The sequence below is a fragment of the Mesoplodon mirus genome (assembly GCF_964341445.2).
Source record: "Mesoplodon mirus genome assembly, chromosome: 13".
NCBI classification, from domain to species: Eukaryota; Metazoa; Chordata; class Mammalia; order Artiodactyla; family Ziphiidae; genus Mesoplodon; species Mesoplodon mirus.
This window is the reverse complement of record NC_138989.1, coordinates 64,957,827-64,981,913: the sequence shown is the minus strand read 5'-3', so window position 1 is coordinate 64,981,913 and position 24,087 is coordinate 64,957,827. Positions and strand designations below refer to the sequence as shown.

The 24,087-nt window shown below is 50.5% G+C and overlaps 1 protein-coding gene across 9 annotated transcripts in view; it reads right to left on the bottom strand.

Moving 5' to 3' along the window:
- CTIF (cap binding complex dependent translation initiation factor) overlaps positions 1–24,087 on the bottom strand; it is a 313,773-nt gene that overhangs the window by 169,670 nt on the left and 120,016 nt on the right. The window lies entirely within an intron of this gene.

Genomic DNA, 24,087 nt, shown 5'->3' with positions numbered 1-24,087 from the left:
CCAAAAGTTACCTATGGGAAAACATGAGTCTCTAGCAAACAAGACTCCCCAAGGGAAGCTGAGAGGAAGAGCAACCCTGTACACAGACCCTGGGATTGTCCTCAGCTTCAGTGGGCCACGAAGACCCAGAGAGGCCCTTGGGCACAATCCTTTGTTTCCAGGCCCCTGGAAGTCCAGCTGATTCCCAGTTGAGTTGAAGAGGCCGGGAGATTGTTCCCACTGCAGTGGACTGAAACAATAAGTGCGGAGTGGACGTTACCACAATTGTTTCCACTGAAGTTATTTTGGGGGAGTTTAGGAAGATTGTCTATTCCGAGACATTTCCTTCACCCGATTCCCTTTATGAAAACACCGAGGGAACAGGCTGGTGTCGCCATCTCCACGCTGCCCTGCTCACAAGGAGCACGTGCACAGCGGGCCCCAGGGAGCTGCCATATGCAACACCTATTTCCTGAGGCTCTCATGGAAGCCCTTAGATCTGACTGGGGCCTCACGGTTTTCAAAGTCCCTCCTCAGTGACCATTGTGCTTCATTCCCACGACAGCCTTCCGAGATGGTAGTGGCAGGGCGTAGATGTTATCCCCCGTCTGGACGTGAGGAAACAGAGAAGTCAGGGTACTTGGTCAAGGTCATCCAGCTTGGAGGGGACGGGGCAGAACCCCATGTTGACTCCTGGAGGATGTCCCGTGCATGGTGTGGTGGGCGCCAGGGCTGCAGTGAGAGGTTCACCACCTGTTCATGGCCTACTTACCACTGCCAATCCCCATGCCAGGCATGGGCTCATGACAGGTCCGCCAGGTGAAGACGGGGGCTGGTCCGTCCACATTCAGGACCCCAGAATGAGTCCAGCACGGCTGTTACCTAGAGTGCATGGTGGGGACAATGTGGGATCCGAGGCTGAAAGGAGAGCTGGATTGGGGAGGCCTGGCACAGAGGGAGCTTGATCCTACATGTGATGGGAAGGCAGGGAAAGGCTTAAGCACGTAGCAAAATAGCTAGATCTGTGTACTTTAGATCATGCTGAGGTAATGAAGGGGATGGATTTAGGGAGGCTATCACAATTGTCAAGACACGACAGTGGCCAATATAGGAATTAGGGACGTGGCAGAGGGATGGAAGAGGAGAGTCTACAATCATTTAAGACTAAAAGGACTGGTTTTGGTGAAGGATGGGGGTGGGAGTTGGGGATAGAGCATCGTCTGTGAGAAATACAACTGCAAATAAGACACAGTCCCTGCTCTGGAGGATTCCTACATCCTCATAGGACAGATAGAAAATGAATGAGTATTATGTAAGCCTGAGTGATTAATATCAAGAAGACAAAGGTTTTATAAGTTTGGATCCAGTCCTGGCTCACCCCTTGCTTTTCTATGATGCAAACACCTTACACGATGGGGAAATGGGATCAATCCTCAATACCTAAGGGCACAGACCCTCAAGCTGGTGGCATGTTAGATTTACCCAGGGAGCTGTAAAAATGACGGATGCCCAGGACCCACCACCCAGAGATTCTGATTTGTCTGTGGTGGGTCCAGGCATGGGTATATTTTAAGGGTTCCCCAACTGATTCTAACATGCAGCAAGGACTGAGAGGGGGGCTGCAGCCCCTCATTTCAGAGACCTGGAAATAAGGTTTTTTCAGCTTTCCAAAGAGGGAGCTGCAGTTTCACACCACCAATGCTAGGACTGAAGGAAGACGATGTTCTGCTTAGTGACTAACTTTTGATTCTCTGCCCCGACATCTTTGAGTCATCTCTTCTTGCAACACAGAGAGGTGCCCCTGCCCAGTTTCCCCAGTGACCCAGCAAGGTTCCTCCCTGGCCCCCTGTCCACTGGATCGGTTCGCCTGACCCTCTATCTTCCACCGGTCAGGTTTCCTCCTCCAGTGCATGGACATCCTGCCCAACCTGACTGGCTAGCATAAGCCACGCAGCCAGCCCCCGGTGTTGCCGCCCTTTGGGGTGTCCTGAAAAGACCTCGCTGAGGGGGTGTGATGCATTTCCTTGACCACACCACACACCAGCCTGCTGGAACAATGTCCCTTTTCTTGCCGCCAGGAAGGGCCACATAAAGGAACATCTTCTTTTTTCTTGCCAAGCAAATGTTTCTGTTTTGACCTGACGGGTGCACTTTGAAGCAAAATAATGACCCAGAGGCCACTGAGCTGCCCTAAAGGTCAAGTACTGGAAAGAATTGTTCCCAACATTTTTAGCATGTTGAGAATAGTGTGTGTGTGTGTGTGTGTGTGTGTGTGCGTGTGCGCGCGCGTATCGGGACACGTGGGAGAGGGACAACCGCCCCTCGTGTGAGCAGTCCCTGACCAGTCACTGTGCCCTGGCTGGGCCGGGTGGGGTGAACGGGCCAGGACTATGAAGATTCTGCTGTCAGAATGTCTGCTTCTTATGGCCAACTTTGCTGAGGGTCTTTGCAATGAATTCCTTAAAAGGAATCACATACTATTGACATGATCAAATCTTACTAACATTTCCATGAGCAGAATCTTCGTGCTGAGTGGCTGACCTCTGGCCAGAGCAGGTGAACAAGGTGTTCCCCTAGGGTCCTGCTCAGGGCTCAGAAGAATCTGGGGGACCTGGCAGCAGCTTTCCTTCTCTGCAAACTCACCTCTGCAGCCAGTCCTTCCTGGTCTGCGGGACTCTCTCTCCCAGGTATGGGGACCCTTGACTCACAACAGCTTCTAGAATTCAGCTCATCTCCTCTTTACTGGGGAGGAGAACAGCCCTGTGCTCAGGCAGGGACGTCTGTCTGGGCCTCAATTTTCCCAGCGGCAAAATGAAAGGGGGCTTCCCTGGTGGCACAGTGGTTGAGAGTCCGCCTGCCGATGCAGGGGTTGCGGGTTCGTGCCCCGGTCCGGGAAGATCCCACATGCCGCGGAGCAGCTGGGCCCGTGAGCCATGGCCACTGAGCCTGCGCGTCCGGAGCCTGTGCTCCGCAACGGGAGAGGCCACAACAGTGAGAGGCCCGCGTACCACAAAAAAAAAAAAAAAAAAAGAAAAGAAAAGAAAAGAAAAAAAAAAGAAGAAAGGAGCTGGGCTAGATGACCAGAAGGCTCCTTTCAGGACTAACACTATAACATTCTAGAACACTCCATGGCCATGACTCCTTCCTCCTGAGGAAATAGAAAGGGCCACTTCACCTTCTCCACTAAGATATTTCTCTCCAAGGGAGGTTCCCTTTAGCTGGAAATGTTCTAAACTCAAAGTCTGGCTTTCTATGGAATGAATGAATGGCTTGGGTATTCAACTCAAGCTTCTGGGTATGAAATTTGCTTAAAACGAGGAACAGCTGCTGCTTACTTGAGCTCCGCACACCTCCGGGAGATGATCCTCTCGGTCTCATCGATTTGAGGCATTTTTTTTTTTTTTTTTTTTTTTTGCAGTACGTGGGCCTCTCACTGTTGTGGCCTCTCCCATTGCGGAGCACAGGCTCCGGATGCGCAGGCTCAGCGGCCATGGCTCACGGGTCCAGCCGCTCCGCGGGATGTGGGATCTTCCCGGACCGGGGCACGAACCCGCAACCCCTGCATCGGCAGGCGGACTCTCAACCACTGCGCCACCAGGGAAGCCTGATTTGAGGCATTTTTGATAATTTCAGGCAGAGGCTTTCGCATGTGTAGAGGAAGAAACACCGCTCTCTAATTTTCAGAGTGGCTGTGCTGGCTAGAGGCAGGGCTGGTCCATGTACACTTTCTGAAAAGCCATCTTTCAGGGCTAAAAAGGGCCTCACAGGCCTGCCCGATAGCATACAACAGAGACCAGCAAGAGGACGCAATGCGGCTGCCGACGTGGGGCGTCCAGAGGACACAACAGAAAACCCTTCTCCACGGTGTTGACCAAGGCCCCCGACATTCACTGCATTTTTCTAAGTGGCCCTCCGTCTCTCTGCGCCTCAGACCCGGCAGAGCTGAGGAGGGGGCCACAGGGAGCGCCTGGCTTGGGGTCAAGGCTGCCATCGGCAGCTCACACAGCCTTGCCTTACTGGTTCGTGCTTGGGGGGTGGGGCGAGGGTGGAGAGGCAGCTCTGATTGTGATTTCCTTTCCTTTCTTCTTTTTTCTAATTTCCTTTCTACAGAACGTTTTATGTGCAGACACTTCAGTGATGAAGGCTTTTCAAAGACACCTATTGATGCCAATCCCTAGTGAAATTCTAGAATAAATTATTAAACAGATGTCCTGTGAGCCTTATGCAAGGACCCATGGTTAGAATTCATCAGAAATGAAACTGCAGTGTGTATGGAAAGAGCTGTGACCTACGGATCCTGAGCCCCAGATCTGTGTGCCCCTGGGTGTGGCCCAGCCCCACGGTGGGGCTTAGTTTCCTCGTTGAGCACAATGTGTTTAGAATGCTTTCCTCACGGTTTAGAGTGCCGACCACGTGGTCTCCACGACAGATGTTCAGGGAGAGATTTCAGCTCTTGCCCCACAGCCCACCACTGGCTGTTCCTCCTGCCAGCACTAGGGTGAGGTAGCCAGAGGACCTGGGTTCTCTCCAGCTGGTCTAGGTGCCCAATCTCGGGGTCCCCGCCTCCTGACCTTGCCCTTATCTCACCCTTTCTGCCCCTCCAGGCCCAGTTTTATCCTGCACATTGCAGCCTGAGGTGACAACGTGTCAATAGGACAAATCACTGCCAGTGATCGGCTGGAAATGGAACATTTCCAGGTAAGAGGATGTACCCAGAGTGCCTGCCCTTCAGGGCTCTGCGCTCCTCAGATTAGGAGCAGCTGACAGAGCTGCACACGGATGAGCCTTCTGCCAGCCCCGGCTGGCTCTTTGGGGCACTGCCCTTTATCAACTGGGTGCAATGCGTGATGCCAGAAAACCTGCCCTGCCTGCCCTTAAGGGCATCCTTGCTTATTTCAACATTTCCAGAAATGAGCAGGAACTCCCAGGTAAGAAGCTTAAAGCTGCCAAAAGTTCTACACAAATGGTTTTCAGGAACTGCAGAATACATGGATTGTTGAAATGCAAATTGGCAAAAGGCAGGGACAGCGTGTACTTTATGTGAGGCCTTCTAGAGCCAGTGTACCATTAGGGGTGGGTGGGGTCCCGTTTCTTAGCCAAAGAGGAGAGGCCCAGGCAGCTCCACAGGAGAGAGGCCAGCAATGACCAGTAGGCTTTCAGGGTGACTGTGAGAGGCCACACTGCCCTGTCCTTTGCACACAGCTGGCTCCCACATCTGCTCTGGCATCTTAGCAACCATTCTATGGTTTTGTGACTTATTGAGCTCTGACCGCGTGCCCAGCCCTGTCCCAGGTGTGGCACTGGGCAAGAACCCTCCTCCCAGGACCCTGGATGCTTGCTGGGAAAAAGTCTTCCCCACAAGAAGGGGTCAACGGCAAAGCTAGGTAGGGTGAGGCTGGGATCCTAACGAGCTGGGCAACAGAGCTTATCCTTGGGTCCTGGACTGCATTTGCCCTGGTGGCTCTTGGCTCTTGTGTGGGAGTGAGCGTCTCTATAAGCTCTGAATCCAAGCAGATTTTCCCAGGCTCCTCAGACAGCTAATATGTGTGTGTGTGTGTGTGTGTGTGTGTGTCCCCCCTCCTGGAGTTCTTTGAACAATAGGAAAGAAAAGAACCTATTTATTGGCATTCAGGAATATCCTGCTGCCCCCTTTATATTCTAACCCCAGTAACAATATGTCCAGGGCCTGGACTCAGAGGACAGACCACTTCATCCCTCTGCTCCCAGATACGAATGTCTGCTCCCTCAACTGCTCCTGATAAGCACGTTAAGCTCAGTGTCTCCTACAATGCTCTCCCTCTTTCCCTGATGATTTAAATCCAACCAAATTAGACTTCTGACTCGACATGGTGGATTGACACATGCACTTATTTTAACTCCTCCTCTCTCAATAAAAAAAGTTATAAGCCCACAAAAGCACAGAGAACCAAAGAGATTTCAACACACTTTGGGAGGACAGAAATCGAATGCAGGAGTAGTAGACAACCCAGCAGAGAGGAATATTGATAAGAAATGCACCGATGGAGCCTACAGACCTCCAAGGAGCTCAAGGCTTGGAGGTATCAGGGATCACAAAGGGTGGGGTTCAGGTGCTGGGAGAAAACAGCAGAACTGCATGAAAGACTGCATATAGGACCCCCAAGTCTCCTTCTGCACCCCACACAGCCATGCAACTATCTATCAATCCCTGCCTGCAGGTAAAAGATCTTATTTTCTGGAGAAGCTGAATTAGAGAAATTCTGACCTGGGGACACAGGCACTCAGAAACTGGGAGAGAGAAAAGGGTCAAAAGACAAGGGGATTCAGGGACTTCTCTGGTGGTTTAGTGGTTAAGAATCCACCTGCCAATGCAGGGAACACGGGTTTGAGCCCTGGTCCGGGAAGATCCCACATACTGCAGAGCAACTAAGCCCATGCACCATAACTACTGAGCCTGCACTCTACAGCCCATGAGCCACAACTACTGGGCCCGCATGCCACAAGTACTGAAGCCCGCGTACCTAGAGCCTGTGCTCCGCAACAAGAGAAGCCACCGCAATGAGAAGCCCACACACTGCAATGAAGAGTAGCCCCCGCTCGCTGCAACTAGAGAAAGCCCACACGCAGCAATGAAGACCCAACACAGCCAAAAATAAATAAATAAATAATAAAAATAAATTAATTATTAAAAAAAAAAAAAAGACAAGGGGATTCAGTAGCAATGAGCATACCCTAGCACTTGGATGTGGGTTTCTAAAAAACGTCCACTAAAAAGTACCAGGCTCCGAGGATAATGATGGATTCCAGAGTTGGGCAGAGAAAGTCCATAATAAGCCTGGAGCAACTTCTTGTGCCCGCAGTAAGGAAGTACTCAAAGAATAATCAGGACATTTCAGAAATACCCAGGTGTGATTCTGAAGGGGCTCCCACTTGCCAAATCTGAGACAATTAGAGCATCAACATAAGTAATAATAGTAGTGGATTATAATCCCTAGAGTAACATAAAAATCTATAAGACAAGACATATAAATAAATAGAGAAGAAAGGAAAGACCTTCCTTACACTAGAAAGTCCACTAAAATATGCAGATGAAATTAGAAAAGTTACCATTTGCCAACCATCCTGATGATATTTCTGGCAAGGATCGTCAATAAATGCTAAAACCGGTGGGGTCAAAATATTATCAGAAATCGTACAATTGCATGGTCTCAAATATCTCTCTGCAAGATACTTATTAACTGCAAAGGGCAACATAGTAACTTTGTGGTGGTGAGGCCTAGGAGCTACCATGTGAACAGGTGCTCAGTGTTACATCACCAAGGCAACATCTTATGCCTCCTGGTATGAGGCACTGAGGTCACAGTGCATGACTGAATCATGAGCAAACATCAGACAAACACAAACTGATGGACATTCTACAAAATAATTGGCCTGTACTCTTCAAACAATGTCAAGGTCATAAAAGACAAAGGAAAATCAAGGAGGCTCAGGAGACATTACAGTTAAAAGCAAACTGTGATCTTGTATTGAGTTCTAAACCAGAAAAATAAATACCCAAAACAATTTCTTTAGCTATAAAGAATATTAGTGGGACAACTGGCAAAATAAGGTCTGAAGATTATATAATAGTATTCCATCAATATTAATTTCCTGTTTTGTTTTTTTTTTTTGCGGTACGCGGGCCTCTCACTGTGTGGCCTCTCCCGTTGCGGAGTACAGGCTCCGGACACGCAGGCTCAGTGGCCATGGCTCACGGGTCCAGCCGCTCCACGGCATGTGGGATCTTCCCGGACCAGGGGACCCGTGTCCCCTGCATCGGCAGGCGGACTCTGAACCACTGCGCCACCAGGGAAGCCCAATTTCTTGGTTTTGATCATGAAATTGTAGTTATATAAGAGAATGACCCTGTTTTTAGGAAAACACACTGAGGTATTTTTAGGAATAAAGTGGCACATGGCCACAATTTATTCTTCAAACCACAAAAAAAAAAAAAAAGAAAGAAAGAAGGAAAGAAAATTATGCAGAGACTGATAAAGCAAGCATGGGAAAATGTTAGCATTTGGGGAATCCGGTGAAAGGTATACAGAAATCTTTGTATTTTGTTTTTGCAACTTTTCTGTTATTATGAATGTTTTTCAAAAGAAAAAGGAAAGTAAAATAAGATTCAATAATGAAGTAATAATCTGACTAAAAATTTAAGTAAAATTTGATATAACTAGACTGAGAAGATAGGGGTATAAGAGAGCAAAACTCACATCTACCATAATAGGAAGTCAGCAGATGATGTCTAAATTCAATATAGTTAAGAAGAGGGGCTTCCCTGGTGGCGCAGTGGTTGAGAGTCTGCCTGCTGATGCAGGGGACGCGGGTTCGTGCCCCGGTCCGGGAAGATCCCACATGCCGCGGAGCAGCTGGGCCCGTGAGCCATGGCCACTGAGCCTGCGCATCCGGAGCCTGTGCTCCGCAACGGGAGAGGCCACAACAGTGAGAGGCCCGTGTACCGCAAAAAAAAAAAAAAAAAAAAAAGAAGAGCAGTATAAGAATAGTACACCAGGTAATAGAAATATTAGATATTTTATATGTAATTAGAAATATGGTGGCACACCAGAAGAACAGTGGAAAAAAATAAGAAAAGTGGTTGCTTTGAGAAATGGAACTGGTAATTACAGAAGAATGAGGCATGGACTTGGCTATTTTCTGCTACTATAGGTCTTTCAGAATTATTTAGTTTTTAGTACTTTTAGTATTATTTAGTATTTTTAAACTATTATTTAATATTATTTAATTTTCAGTATTTTTGAAAAAGCGTGATTTAATTATTTATTTTGTGTGAACTACAGACATATACTACTTTTGGAACCACTGGGTAGATGAATCTAATTCTTGGGGGGCCCAACTCCCCAGGAAGGCGTGAAGTCTCTTCAGCCTCCCTTTTATGAATCCCACCTGTACCAGTGGCATCACCTTATACCAACAGGTTTAAGTGAGCTGTTACATCCAAGCCACAGGATGTACGAGGTGGGAACGGCTATTGAGACCACTGGCTGTGACACACTCAGTCTGGAGAGGAGGATGCCGAGCCACGGAGGCAGAGGGTGAGCCAGCCGAGGCCCTTGGAGGCTCTGGCTTACACCCCCCCAACACTGTAGCACCTCCCGTCGGGTGGAGGCTACGTCCACGCCAAAGAAGCCACTCAGCATAGAACACGTGGGCTGACAGCCCTGGGCCCTCAGCCTCCTGTACCTGTCCTAGAGGAGCATGGGGCTCCACCGACCTCTCCCTGGATCCCCGCCAGGCTGACAGTCCTCTGGGACCCAAACACACTCCAAGCCGTGAGAAGCAAAATGCTAAATTAACTTCTCCATCAGTAATGAAAAAACTCAAGGTTTATAAACTCTGGGAGGGAGAGGAGCCTGGGGATGTGGAGGAAGCTACCTATGGCCCCGCCACGGGACGGGGGAAGCGGGACTTCCTCCTGAGCCCTCCAGGGGGTAGGGTGCATGCCAAGAGGAAAAGTGAGGGTCTTTGGGGAACACAAGAACACATGTAATGCTTTAATCATCAAACAAGGTCTTTCCTCTAGAAGCACCCCAAGAGTGGGTCAGGGGGTTACAGGGTTGGGTCCAGAAGAATGGCAGAGCCTCCTCTCCTATTTCACGGAAGTGGGACCGTGAGGCTCAGAGGTAGGACATGATCACCTGTCCCTGGGCCAGGGCTCTGTTCTCATCAGCCCCCTGCTCCCAAAGTCAGAACACTGAAGCTCAGAGGGAAAGGCCAGAATTGTTTTCTGGACAGATCTCAATGTTTAGCTTTTCCACAGTCTGTGCTGAGCCTGCAACTACGTTACTGTTATTATTTATAGCCTATTTAACATCAACTTTTGATTATTCCCTTTGTAGACAGAAGTTACTGTTTGTTGTTTTATCCCCAGGTCAGCTTCCTCTCGCCACTAACTATGCCTCAGGGTCATTGCCGGCTGCCTACAGGCTCTGAGCCCAGGGACAAACTCCCTTCACCATCAGCCACTGCCCAACACACAGTGGGTGACAAATCCGCTACACACACAGCAATGTCATCCAAAGAGAAGGAACAGCGTAACTAGCCCAGAGCTTCCCCTCCATCTCTAAATAAACGCTTCCCCCACATCTTCACCCCAGGCAGTGGCTCTGATCACCTGCAAAGGCGCAGCATCACTGGGGGCTCTGCTGAGGTTTCTACCTTTGACGGTGAGGTAATGACACTCCCCCCCCAAACCAGGAACCCTAATCCCCAGGGGCTCACCCAGGGCTGTTGGCACGGCTAGTGTCAGGATCAGGTGCCAGAGTCTGGGGGACTGGGTCGTTCCTAAATCACTCAACCCTCTGCAAATCTCCATCCTTGGTTGTCAAAGAGGGCAAGATTCTTTGTCCACCATTTGAGCAAAATAATGGTAAAGAACAAATAAACAACCAAAATTTTGTCAGCAAGTAGAAGGGGATAGGTGATGTCAATTACCAGAGAAATTATCAAGAAACTATTAAGATAGACAACACAACTGGTATAAACATTAAAATTGCTGAGGCTGTATCTTACTTGTTCCCAACACTAAAGAAATGTCAAAAAAAAAAAAAAATAGGGCTTCTCTGGTGGCACAGTGGTTGAGAGTCCGCCTGCAGATGCAGGGGACACGGGTTCGTGCCCCGGTCCGGGAAGATCCCACGTGCCGCGGAGCGGCTGGGCCCGTGAGCCATGGCCGCTGAGCCTGCGCGTCCGGAGCCTGTACTCTGCAACGGGAGAGGCCACAACAGTGAGAGGCCCGCGTACCGCAAAAAAAAAAAAAAAAAAAAAAGAAATGCCAATTCTGTGACACAGTAGAGGTGTTAGCTAACACTACAGTGGCCAGCATATTGCAATATAAATGGATCAAGTCAATATGTTGTATACCTTAAACTTACACAATGCTATAGGTCAAATATATCTCAATTTTAGAAAAAGAGAAAAAAAAAGAATGTATTAAGAGCCAACTGCCTGCAAGTAGGTCCTCAGGCCTGGCTCTCAAACTTGAGCAGGCATCAGAATCACCTGGAGGACTTCTTAAAACAGGTCGCTGGGCCCTAACCCCGGAGTTGCTGGTTCAATCGGAGTGAAGAGGAGTGCTAAGAATCTGCATTTCTATCAAGTATCAGGGTGATACTGATGCTGCTGGGCTGAGGACCACACCCTGAGGACCTAAGGGTTTTCAGACCCCAGGATTTGGAGTGTGTTGTGTGGGGAGAGGCATGTAAGTGTGGGAGAGACACATGGGCATCCCAGTGATATGGAGGGCAGCCCTTCTCTAGGGATATATTAAGTGCTCGAGGAGCCCAGAAAAAGCAAAAACGGAAGTGGGCTGTTAGAGAGGGCTGCATAGAGAAGGTGACCTTCAAGTAGTCTTTGAAGAACAGGTAAGTGGCAGGTAGGCGAACGGAGCCGGAAGGACATTTAAGGCAGGGGACTGGTGCTGCTGCATCAGGACCCGTTAACTAGTCATAAGGCTAGAGCACAAGGCGGGAAGTCACAGGAGAGAAGCCTGAGAGGCCGGCAGGCACTGGGGTTAAAGGAAAGTCTGTGATTTTTTTTCCCATAGGCCTCGGGAATCATCGAAGGAGTTTTAAGCAGGGCAATAGGAAGTCTGGTAAAACCTTTACCTTTCTGGGTCTATTTGTCTGTGTAATGGGTTGATGGGCAGAAGGTCTGGGCAGGCCTTTTCCAGCCCTGACATGCTGATTCCATGGGGGCAGGGGACAGGGCATGGTGCCATCCAGTCAGTGGCCTCACCCTGTCGGCAGCCCCTTGCAAGCTCAGGGACCCAATGGTCACTCACACATGCTTGGTCTATCTGTCCATCTGCTGCCTCCAGAATCCTGGCCAGCCTGGGAAGTGGAGACAGACAGCTGGAGGTGTCACACACATTACTAATCCCTCCTGGGCCCGTTCCCCCTCCCCCCTGGCTTGCAGAGCCAAGCGGCCTGGGACTGTGCAGCGGCTCACAATGGAAGGAAGAGGGTGTAGGAGGGAGGTCCCCGGGCTGACCCTGGTATTGTTCTTGGGCCAGAAGAAAGCTTCCTCCTGCCTGGCCACTGCAGTGCTAGAAAAGACGCCGGCCGGCCAGCAAGAGTCAGCGCGTCCTGGGGGGGGCGCCTGCCGTCGGGGCAGCCTGGGAGCCGGGGCCCATTCACAAACGCCTGCAGGAGAGCACGTAGCCCTGTCCGCCCCGCCCCCTCTGCCCTGCCGGCGGCTGCTCCCAGCGAGAGGAGCTGGGGTAAACGAAAATAACCGGGCTTCTCCGCCAGGAAGGAGAACGAGACCAGAAATGGCACCCTGGCTAATAAAGGAATAATGGATGCTTCACACCCTCAGCGACACCTTCCTCCTCCCCCGCCTCAGCTGCTCCTTCCACCGCCCAAGGACGGAGCAGGAAGGTGCTGGACCAGGGTGCAACCTTGTTGAAGGTTGCACCCTAGTCACCCAAGTCACCAGGACATTCCCGAGACAGCTGGGGTGTTACACCAGTCCTGGAAACTGTGCTAGGAACAGACGGTGGGGCTGCAGGTGGGGTAACCCCGCTCACCCTGGGCTTTGGGGCCCCTCCTGGAAGGACCACTGGGTCACTGGGGTGTGTGCGTGCATGAGGGTGGCCCTGCCTCTGAGCGATGGTAGCCAGGGTCCTGCGGGCCAGCTTAGGGCCTGCTCTCGGCCTGGGCTTCTGGTACCTCTGCTGGCCTCCCCCTCCCAAGCCCAAGTCATTCCGGGGTTGGGGGTGGGTGGGTAGAGCAGCTCTTGCTGTCTGTGAGATGTCCTGGGCCCAGCAGAGGTCACGAGGGAGGCCATCTTCAGTCTGGCCTTGCTTGGGTCTGCTACTCCCCCACCCTCCCCCATCCGACTGATCAAGCCCCCTGTCCCTCAGCAAAGGATTCTGGGTATGGTCTGGCCCAAAGCAGGGCATGGACCAGATGACGTCTCTACTGGGGGAAGGTCCTCTTTTTAAGGGACCCCGGCCTGTCCCTAACGAAGCAACGAAACGTCCTTCCTCGGCTACTGTGGGAAGATGTGTACAATCCTAGGAATTCCTTAGAGGTCCCAGGAAGAGAGCATAAGGATTGGTCAGGCCTTAGGATTTGGCCCTTGGCTTCCTAAATCCTCCTTCCATCATACATTTCTCTGCTCAAGAACGTTCGGTTGAGTCCCTGTTTGGTCAGGTTCCAAGGCCTCGAGCACCTGCACCAACTGCCCTCTCTGCTGTTGGACACGTCCCTTCAGGACTCCGGGACTCCCCCATTCTCCGTGGCCTCCATTTCTTCTGAACAACTGCTTGCTTAGTTCTGCGGCCCGCCATACCTTTGCTTTTCTCTCTGTGAAACAACAGGAGAACCTCAAAACTGGCCTACAATGAAGTCCTCCAAATGCCCACGAAAGCCCTCAGGACTGGGACGGTGGGATGGTGGTCTGATTCATCTAGGACAATTTCACCAAGCAGGTGAAATTTGACAGGGCCGTGAAAGAGCAGGGAGATTGGACAAGGGAGAGGTAAGGACACACGAGGGCTACGGGGCACACAGTCTTCTTTGAGATCTCTGTCTTCGTAGGAGCTGGGGAAACACAACCTAATCTCTATCCCTCCACCCGCAGCTGCCACCCCCAAATCACAGGAGGGATGTGTGGATGGTTCCCATCTTGTCTGTCAAGCTCCCCAGTTCTGTGCTTGCTTCCAGGTGTAACTGAGCTACTTAGTAAGGCCACTTCACACCTGTAGAGTGTTTTTTGGTCATTATACGACCTGGTTTATATTGTGACCCTCAGCAAAGCCTTGCAATGAAAGTCAAATCCGTATATGATCCCATGTTACAGTTGAAGCAGTGGGAGCTGGAAGAGAATCATTTTGGATGAACTCCAAGATGTTTTGCATGTAGAACCGAAGGCCTCTCAGATGACAAGTGAATGAACTTATTTGTCACCTGTTTTAACTCTCAGGGCTTTTCTTCTGTTTATACTCTGGATCAGTGTTTATCAATCTTTTCCTGTAAAGGGCCAGATCGGATATATTTAGGCTTCGACAGTGGTAGGGTCCACATTGCAGCTACTCAACTCTGCTTCATAACACAAACACAACCACAGCCAGTGAACAAATGAATGGGTGTGGCCATGTGCCAATAAAACTTTATTTGCAGAAACAGGCTGGAGGGCTGGACTTGGTCTGCAGACCACAGTTTGCCCACCCCTGTCTAAGACCCTAACTGTGCTACGGATAATTGAGGCTGTCCTATAAGGGAGGCAGATGTTTCCGGGACGCCCTAGAGCCAGAAAGCACTTGTCACCTCCAGTCCCCCCTCCCTGCATACTGCCCGCAGCCCGAGACTGTGAGAACCTGGTCCAGACTCAGCCAGTCGCCTGCTTCCCAGGAACTTTCCTAGCTGTTCCCAACAAAACTCTTCATGCCCCAAATAATAATTTCTTGTAAAAATACTCCCAAACAACAAAAATAAAACTAGGCTGGCCTCACAGCACACACTGCCCATGGCCAATGGGCCTTTCTACCTGGTGGTCTCAGAGAGGAAACCATGGATCGAAGAAGTCCTGGTCTCCTCCTTTATTGTACGGGCACCTATTTTTACCCTGAGGGAGGAAGCACTGGGTGGGTGGGAGGGTGGCCAGAGAGCAGAGAGGCTCTCCTAGGTGAGCATTCCTCCTCAGAGCCGGGGCAGGATCTGGAGTCGGCAGGGGTTGGGGGGAGGCCCCTGGAAACCTTTCCGATTAAAAAAAAGGAAAAACATCTCTTCCTCTGTCAAAGGTGTCAGTAGGGGCTCCTCTCTCCCTCACCCCACCCCCTCCTCCTCTCTTTCCATTTTTAGTGCCTACAGCAGTAGAGAAAAAAAAAAAAAAAAAAAAGAAAGATGTCCATTTTCTTGTTCTTGCTTATTAAGGAAATGACATTCACCCCTAACTTGCTGTACGTGACTACAGTCACCTAGAATTAGAAAATGCTTTTCCATCACCTCTTCCTCCTCGTCGCTCCTTACAAAGGAGCGCCAGGCTGCCTGAATTCCAATCCCACTCCCCCATTTGTAAGCCATGTGATTTGGGGCAGGTATTTGATCTCGGTTTTTTTGTCTGCAAGATGACGATAATTGTAGTACCTACACTCTACAGGGCAGTTACGAGAAATCAGAGATGATACGTGCAGACACGTAGCTCAGACGGTACGCGATTTACGTGAGCCACTGTGAAGGACTGTGGGGTGCTGGGGGTGAGTCCCTCTGGGATAGGAGCAAGTCAGGGCTCATTTAGTCATTCACCTAATATTTAATGAGCACCTATATGAGCCCGCATGGAACGTAACATTCCAGTGGAGAAGGCAGACCACAAAAATAAAGCATGTGGGGCTTCTCTGGTGGCGCAGTGGCTGAGAGTCTGCCTGCCAATGCAGGGGACACGGGTTCGAGCCCTGGTCTGGGAAGATCCCACATGCCATGGAGCAACTAGGCCCGTGAGCCACAACTACTGAGCCTGCGCGTCTGGAGCCTGTGCTCCACAACAAGAGAGGCCGCGACAGTGAGAGGCCCGCGCACCGCGATGAAGAGTGGCCCCCACTTGCCACAACTAGAGAAAGTCCATGCACAGAAACGAGGACCCAACACAGCCCAAAATAAATAAATAAAAAATCAAAAAAATACAATAAAATAAAGCATGTGTGTGATGATCACTATGGAGAAAAATTAAGTGGGGGTGGGCGGGAATGGGGAGTACGGAATGGGGTGTTCAAAAGGCTTTACTGAGAAGGTGACATCTGACCAGAGATAGCATCGTCTGTAAAAGGAGATCAGTAACAGCACACCCTCCACAGGGACGATGTGAGGATAAGTAAGATAAGAAAAAGAAAGCACCGTCACAGTTCCTGGAGCCTGGAAGGCACTTAGCCAGTGTTTGCACTGCGTTGCAGTCATTCATTGCTAGATGCTCATTACAGGGACATTAGGAGAATTGCATGTCCTGGTTCACTGAAAAGGCAGCGGCCCCTGCGTTTAAACTCAGTCCATTATGACTAAGACAATGCCTGGTCCACAGAAAGATGCCCAGTCAATCCTGGTGGACTCAGTTAATGAAGTCAGACCGGACCTCTCATGGGACCAAGATGGGACATGAAGCAGGATTTGGGGAAGAGGGCAGGCCTGGGGTTGTGAGGGGGGACTTAGTTTTTACATGATTTTACATGATTTTGCTCCTTGGCATCTCAGGATATTTTAATAATCCTCATGCCTGTGAGTTAGCATATCCTGGAAGTTTCCAGAAGACTTGGCCACAGAGCTGGTATAGCTCTAGGGAATGAGAAAGTCACTCCTTCCCATCTGGAGGGCTGGGAACTGGGCTTCCAGCCGCTTCAATCCAGTGTGGGGCAGCCCCTTCCCACCAACCCCGAGTCCACACTGCAACAGCGCCACCTGCTGGAGGAACAAGGCTGCTCCCGCATCTGCCACCATTTTTATTCCTCCGAGCACTCAGTGATTTTCATTCTGAAAGCTCATATGTCCCTCAGATTCCTGGCGGGTGGGGTGGGGTGTTTCTCACCCTGTCTTTATTCGGGGCCAAGCGGGTAAATGGGGTGCTGAACCCCAAGCCTCACTGTCCCCCTCCTTTAGCTGGTCTCCTGTCCTCACTCTGGGTCCCATGTGAAGAGAGTACTTGGGCACATCCAGGAGGCCAGAAATCCCACTCGACTCAGTCATGTTCTTTGTTCAGTGTGTGAGCCATGCCGACCTCACATCAGTGGGCCTACACATTATGCACTGCACTAAACTAGGTCAGTCACCAGAGGGTTAGAGCAACGGACCTGACCAGGTCAGGGTGAGCTCATAATTAACTGCAGACAGACACAGAATTTAGTTTCAAAATTTCCTAACAGGAAAGCAAAATAAGTTGGGCTATGCAGTTCCCATTGTCAGACAAAAGAAGGCAGGTGAAACGTTTCTGACAGAGAATTCAAAGAAAAATGATCAAAATGTGTCCTTTCAGAAAGCCTTAGGCAAGACACGAGATAACTCAACAACCATGTCTTTCAACTGGGGTTTTGTTTAAAACGCAGAAGCATCCAGGGCCTTGTGTGGAATAAAGAGGCAGTATTTCTGCAGGGCCCTGAGGAGAAACTGTTCAAGTCACCACACCTCAGGGGGAAGGAGCCTAGGGTGGTGTCTAGGCTGGAGGCCTTGGACCAGGGGGGAGGAGAGGGGAGCGCCAGGGGAGACCAGAACCCATTCAGATTCGGTTCCCTTGCCTTGCATTGAACTCAGTCAAGTTTATGGGGCTCCATCAATCCCCTCAGCACCACCTGCCAGCCCCCGTCCTTCCAAGGGCCGAAGCCAGCACTCTGTAATTCTCCAAGCCCCACGCCAGCGGCTCTCTCCCCTGCAGGCCCAGGTGAAACCGTCTGGTGTGGGGAAGGCCACCAGCACGCCTCACTCTGTGGGCGAGCACCCTCCTTGTCTGTGCAGCAGATAGAGGCTTAATGGGTGTGCCCTCCCGGGAGCTGCCACGTGTTCCCAGGGGTCTGAGGATTGGAGGTGGGGGGAGGGGTCCCTGGAGGAATGTCAGGCCTGTGCATGGCAGGGGACACCTGGACCAAACAGGTACTTCCTTCACTTGTGCGGTTGCCTCCTTCACTGCCTCCTCTTCTCCCGTGTTCTGGGGAGAAGGCCTGAGCCTGGAGGGCCTGCGCCATTTTGGGGACAAGGTTAAGCACCGTGTCTGCACGTTGAGCACCCGCAAGGCAAGGACACCTTCGGCTGCTAGGGACAAGGGACCTCCCGTTGCAAATGTGACTGCGGAGTCTCCAGAGCGGTGCGCTGGTGCCCTCTAGTGGGAGCAGATCACGGCGCAGCCATCCGTCCCTCTGCACCTGCCATACCTGACCCTGGGGCCACCCTGGGAGCGGGATTACAAACGAAGGGGGCTGGAATGTCCACATCACAGCCAATACGGCAGGCTGGCCAACCCCCTTCCACGGTTCACAACAGAGGTGCCAAAAATGCAGGCGGGACCCCCAGGACTCCATTCTAAGCCCAGTTGTATAGGTGTCAGCTTCTGCCCTGCCCTGTGGCTTCACCGCCTGAAACCATGATGGATGTCCTCCTGAATCCATGTTACCACGTTCAGGGACTCCAGCTGCCTTTTCCAATCAGAGCTCCCCTGAGGCTGCTGAGTTTGGGGATGCTGACATCTGGCTGCTGGCTGTCACGCAGCCCAGCTCACTCTCTCTCCCCCCTCAACTATCACTACAGGGAGGCAGACCTTGGGGACAGTCCACATCACCAGCATCAGCCTTTACTAGCCAACTAAACGCCTCTCATGGGTGGAGAACTGTGCCTGGCGGATGTGGGTACCTACTGTCTGCCCCGCTTCCTCAGGTTCTTGGGTGGCTCCAGGGGCCTGAGTCCCAGCAGTGGGGTTCCTGGATTCATTGCCCACTGTGCAAACACAACCAGGTGGGACCACCAGGGATCGAGTCCTTGGCTTTGGCTGGAGGGGGGCGTGGACAGGCACCCAGGCATCAGCAGCTGACCTCTGACTGAGGCACTCCCACCGAGGACCACTCACTGTGACATGTGCCCCATGGGTGAATCCCAGTGAGAGACAAGCTAGAGCTCCCAGAGATCTACAACAGGCATTAAGTTGGGGGGCCACTGGGGCCCTCGGCTCCTGACTCAGCCATTCTTTCAAGCCCCAGGCTGCAGACACTGCACGGCCCTGGAGAGGCAGATGGAGCATGCAGGGAGGCGACCAGATTTCCCTCTACGGGGACACTGGCCTGGGCAAGGCACCAGCGTTCGCTCAGGCGTTGACAGCTGCAACTCTGCAGTACTGTCAGCAGAGCACAGGTCTCATTTCTCTTCTAGACTGTGCCGCTCCTGGCAGCTGTGTCTCATGCAGTTCTCTCTCTCCCTCTAGAAGGCTGGTGCAAAGCCCCTGTCCATGAAGAAGAGTTAGGCGAACAAGCGAAGGAAAGAGGAACTTGGGGCAGAAGCGCCGTTGCTGACCCGACCGCCTCCTTCTCCGCCAGCCCCTCTGCCCCTGGATGGGGTCATGGGACTAGTCTCGTCCAACGGGCTAAGTACAAATGATACTTCTGGGTCAAAGCATTTGAGACCCAGATCATGACCCTCCAGCTCTCTCTTTGTCCCTGCCAGGGCCACCTGGGTACCGTGGGTTGAGATGGTAGGGCCACAGCATGGAGTCCAACTGGACCTTTGAGCCCCTGCTTTGGAAAGGAGCTGCCCTGGAGGGTAGCTAGACCCTCAGCAGAAATCTCAGTAAGTGACAAATAATATCCTGCGTGTGAGGCCTCTGAGATTTGGGGGTTTGTTTAATATCATGCCATGGCCTATAGTATCTGAACACAGTGGATGATTGAAAAATTCTGTCTTGTTTTTTTAAAAAAAAAAGACATACGCCCCGGTTATCACACCAACAAGAGCATAACCAGGTTCCTGTCAAAGTTCTGCTGGGAAATGATGGTAGAAACTCAGGCAGAAGGATGGACTGAACGTTAAGACAAATATCCGCCTCTCTTCTTCTGGGTGAAAGAAGTGGAGGGCAGGTGGGCAATGAGCTTCAGGCCAACCTTCTCCCTGCGTCCTCCTATTTTTGTTCCTTCCTGCCCCCAGGAGGGGACGGGAGGCTCTAGGTTTCTTTCTTCTCCTCAAAGCCTGACTTCTGTCTAAGACAGTCTCTAGGAAGCCCACTCATCTCTGCTCAGGCCCTTGACTGCTGTGGATGGGCTGGGGTCCCCAGACTATGGGTGGGGCTTCCCTCCCATTCAGCAGTCTTCAGCTGGGTGCATGCTGTCTCCCAGATGTATCTGGAAATGGGAGGTGTTTTTGGTGGTCACCGTGACTGCCCTCTCCCCAGTGACTGGCATTCAGTGGTTGAAACTGGGAACACTAAATACCTGTACGTATTGGACAGGTCCACACAATTAAGATCTGTCCCACCCCAAATGCCAATAGCTAGGCTAGCTGACCCTGAGGCCCCAAGGCCAAACAATGGAACCAGCCAACCTTGTCTAGGAGAACACTAGGAAAATTCAGAAAACAATCACCCTGACGTGCTCTCTCACTAGACCTCAAATTCTACCACCAGAGATATATGTTTTGGGATCAGGAGGCCTGTTGGCCTTGTCCTAATGGTACCATATGAAATGCAAACACCCCAAAGAGACGTCAAGCCCTGAGCATGATCAACTACAACTTTTCAACTCTTGTGGATAATCTTGATAAAACTGCAGATATTCTGTGATGCTTTAACAAATACAGATTCCTGGGTACAATCAGTGGGTGAGGTCACCGCCTCCAGGATGGCCCCCACTGACCTCGCCTCCTGATGTTCACACCTTTGTATAGTTCCTTCTACATTGTACCAGGGTTGGTCTGTGCAATCAACGTATATAGCTTGTGGCATGGTGAGAGTATGTCACTTCCAAGATTAGGTTAGAAAAGATTAGGACTTCTGTGTTGGATGCCCTCCACTCTCTCACCCATGATATGTCTATGTCTGTCTATCTGTCTCTCTTCCTTCCTCCCTCCTTTTGGAGGAAGCCAGCTGCCATGATGTGACACTCAAGTGGCTTATGGAGAGGCTCGTGTGAATGAAGCCTTCTGCCAGCAGCCAGGGTAGAACCGAGTTCCCTGCCCTCTGCCATGGGAGGGAGCCACCATGGTAGTGAGTCCTCCAGCCCCAGTCCAGCCTTCAGATGACTGCAGCCCCAAATGACACCTTGATCACAGCTTTGTGAGAAACCCTGAGCCAGAACCACCTGGCTAAGATGCTCCCAGATTCCCGACCCTCAAAAACTGTGCGTGATAACAAATATTTATTGTTTTAGGCTGCTAAATTTTGAGCAACTTATTACATAGCAATAGATAGCTAATACAGTGGATCTAGGGTAAGACCCGGAAAGCTGTAGATCTGCTCAGGGACTTGTCTGTTGGTAGTTTTCTGAGGGCAAAGCTGGTTCAAAGTGTTGGTGTGTGTGAGTATCAAAGCCCGTCTGCTGTGTAGATCCTGACTGGGAATGGAGACCAGGGGCAGTAGGCTTCCACTCACGTCACCTCTAAGAGCTGATGTCTCACGCAGTGCCTAGAGACCAAGAATGTTTGCTGATGGATTGTTCCTGAGAGAGAGAAAACCCTAGAATATGAAACCTGAGCAGGACCTTGGTCGGATGGTTTTCAAAATCTGTTCAGTAGTGGAACCATATCTTCGAATGAAACCATTTGTAGAAGACTGGTTTAGAGACACAGGCTGAGCTGTTCTGGGAGAGCCTGCGTGGGGGTCCCCTCGAGCCTGCTTCTTCAGCCACCCCACTCCCTACTCCAGAAGCGTCCCTGAGACGCCTCTGGAAAATCCCAGAGCTTTACAGTTTGCAAACCTCTAATCTAGTTCAACTGTGTCATTTTACTGATGAGTAAACCAAGGCCCACAGAAGGGAGGTCACTGGCACGTCTGTGGCAGACGCCTATCCTTTGACTCTCGTGACCTCTGATGCAATCTTTCTGCACTCCTTGGGTTGCCACTCAGGACAAATGCACAAGGTGGAGATGGGGTATAGGAAATAGCTCCCTCTCCCACCTCCTAAGAAAGTGGGGAGCCCCAGAGCCTGTCCACCAGCAGAGGGAGCACCTCCTATGTGCCAGGCAGTGTTTTCAGTGCTTCACGTGAATTCATGTGCTCTATCTTCCAGACAATCCTAAGACGTAGATACTGTTATTATCCTATTTTACACAGGAGGAAGCAGGCAGAGCAAGGTAAGTAACTAGCCTGACCCCTTGGCTAGTCAGTGGCACGGCCAGGATGCCATGGTGTCCAGACACCAAGCCCTTAACCCCTGCACTCCGCTGCCTCCCCCAGGTAAGGGCCTGGCTCCCTCTCCCTTCTAGCGGGAGTGAAACGCCCTCTGTTGTGCTCCCCAAGGAGCTGGGAGGCAGTCACCCAACAGGAGATGTGGTCACACCTGTAACTTTTCCGGCCAGGATGCCCCAGGTTTCTGGCTCAGAGGCCACTGAGGGGTCAACACCTCTCCTAGGGCAGGGGGCTCCTCACCTAGGTCAGTGTCTCTCAAATGTACTTTTTCTATCAATAATGAATGCTGTAGGCACTTAGGAATGGAGTGATAAAGTGGCGATTTCTGAGTACTTTACCTTTTGACTTTTGCAGCAGGGCTAGCTTTATACTAGCTGTGAGAATTTAGTACAGATCCAGGCCAGAGGGTATTTCATTGGCTGATACTCTGTGCCTTTGACCTACACATCATGGCCTAGACCCTATTGATTATTTTTCTCTCAAGCATAGGAAAGTTGCAAGAACAGTGCAAAGAGCCCCTCCCCCCGACCCCCATCCCCCTCACTCCGGCTCCTCTCTCCCTCTGTGGATCTACAAACTCATTATCATTCATCTTTTTCTAAACCATTTGAGGACACGCTGCAGACATGAGGCCACGTATCCCGCAAATATTCTAGCGTGTGTTTCTCAACAACAAGGACACTCGCCTACCTAACCATCATATAGCCCCTAAATCAGGACACTTCTAGCCAAGAAACACTACTGCCATAGACCCCAACTCACATTCTCCCACTGTCCAACAAGGTCTCTATTTCTTTATGGTCCAGGATCTCAAAAAGGAATACATATTGCATTTAGTTGCCTGCCTCTTCAATCCCCTTCAATCTGGGAGATTCCTCAGTCTTTCATGTCCAAGCAGTTTTACAAGATGCCCTTTCCATTTGGTTCCTCATGACCAGATGCAGGCTGTGCTTTCTTGGCAGGAAAACCCCAGAAATGATGCTGGGCTTCCTCCGTGCAGCACATCAGGGGCACACGGTGTCCACTCACCCCACACTAATGATGTTAACCCTGATCACCTGGTCAGGTTGGAGCCTGACAGGTTTCTCCACCATAAAGTCACACACTTTCCCTTATAATGAGGTGAGCCCTACATGTGCCCCAGCCTGGTGCCTGGTGAGTTTCCAGTCTGCAAGGCAGGGAGGAGTCCAAACAGAGCCTGGTGGTCTCAATGAGTTAAGGGGACAGAGTTCAAAATTCAGGGAGTCCAAGGCCACTAGAATTTGGAAGGCAGAGTACCAGAGAGGAAAAAGCTGCACACAGAGAGAAATCCAGAAATTGCAGGCCCTTGAGTCTTTGGCTGAGCACCAATTTGTGCATGTATGTGAGGAAACTTCCAGGGCTGGTGGAAAGCTACCTGCAACAAATTGATGGCGTAATCCCCTGAGATCACACACGGCTGGAAATAGTTTGTATTCCCAGCTGACGTGGTGGAAATATACCTCCTAGGACATAAAGCACCGAGTGGCAACTTCAGAAGGCTATTGACCCAGTAGTGGAGCAAATTTTGCTCTAAAGGCTTCCCACCTAACAAAGCTTAAAAAGCAAGCCTAGAAAGGATCAAACTCTTGAAGTAACTTAACTGTGTTCTGGAATAAAGTTCAAAATATTTTAATTAATAATAATAATATCCAACACCCTAAAATTCCTAATATCTTGCATCCAATATAAAATTACCAAGCATGCAAGGAAAAACACAACCCATACCCAAGAGAAAAATCAGTTAACAGAAACAGACTGTGAAATGACATGGATGACAGCATTAGTAGAGAAGGACGTTAAAACAGCTACTATAAAGTATTCCATGTGCTCAAGAAGATAGGAGAAAGCATGAGCATGAAGAGGAGAGAAATGGAAGATAAATACCAAAAAAAAAAATCCATAACTGAACTTCTAGAGATGAACAATATAATATCTGAAATGAAAAATATACAGGGCAGGATTAACAGTAGATTAGACACTGCAAGAAAAGCTTAGTGAACTTGAAGACATAGCAATAGAAACTATCCAAAAGGAAACACAGAAAAAAAGACTAAAAAAAAAAAAGCAGAGCTTTGGTGAACCATGGGAAAATATGAAGAAGCACAGTGTGCATATAATTGGAATCCCCCAGAGGGTGGGTTCTGGGGGAGGTGAGGAAGATAATGGCTGAAATTTTTCCAAATTTGATATAAACCTACTCTATAAACCTACAGATGCAAGAAGCTCAACAGACTCCAAGTGGAA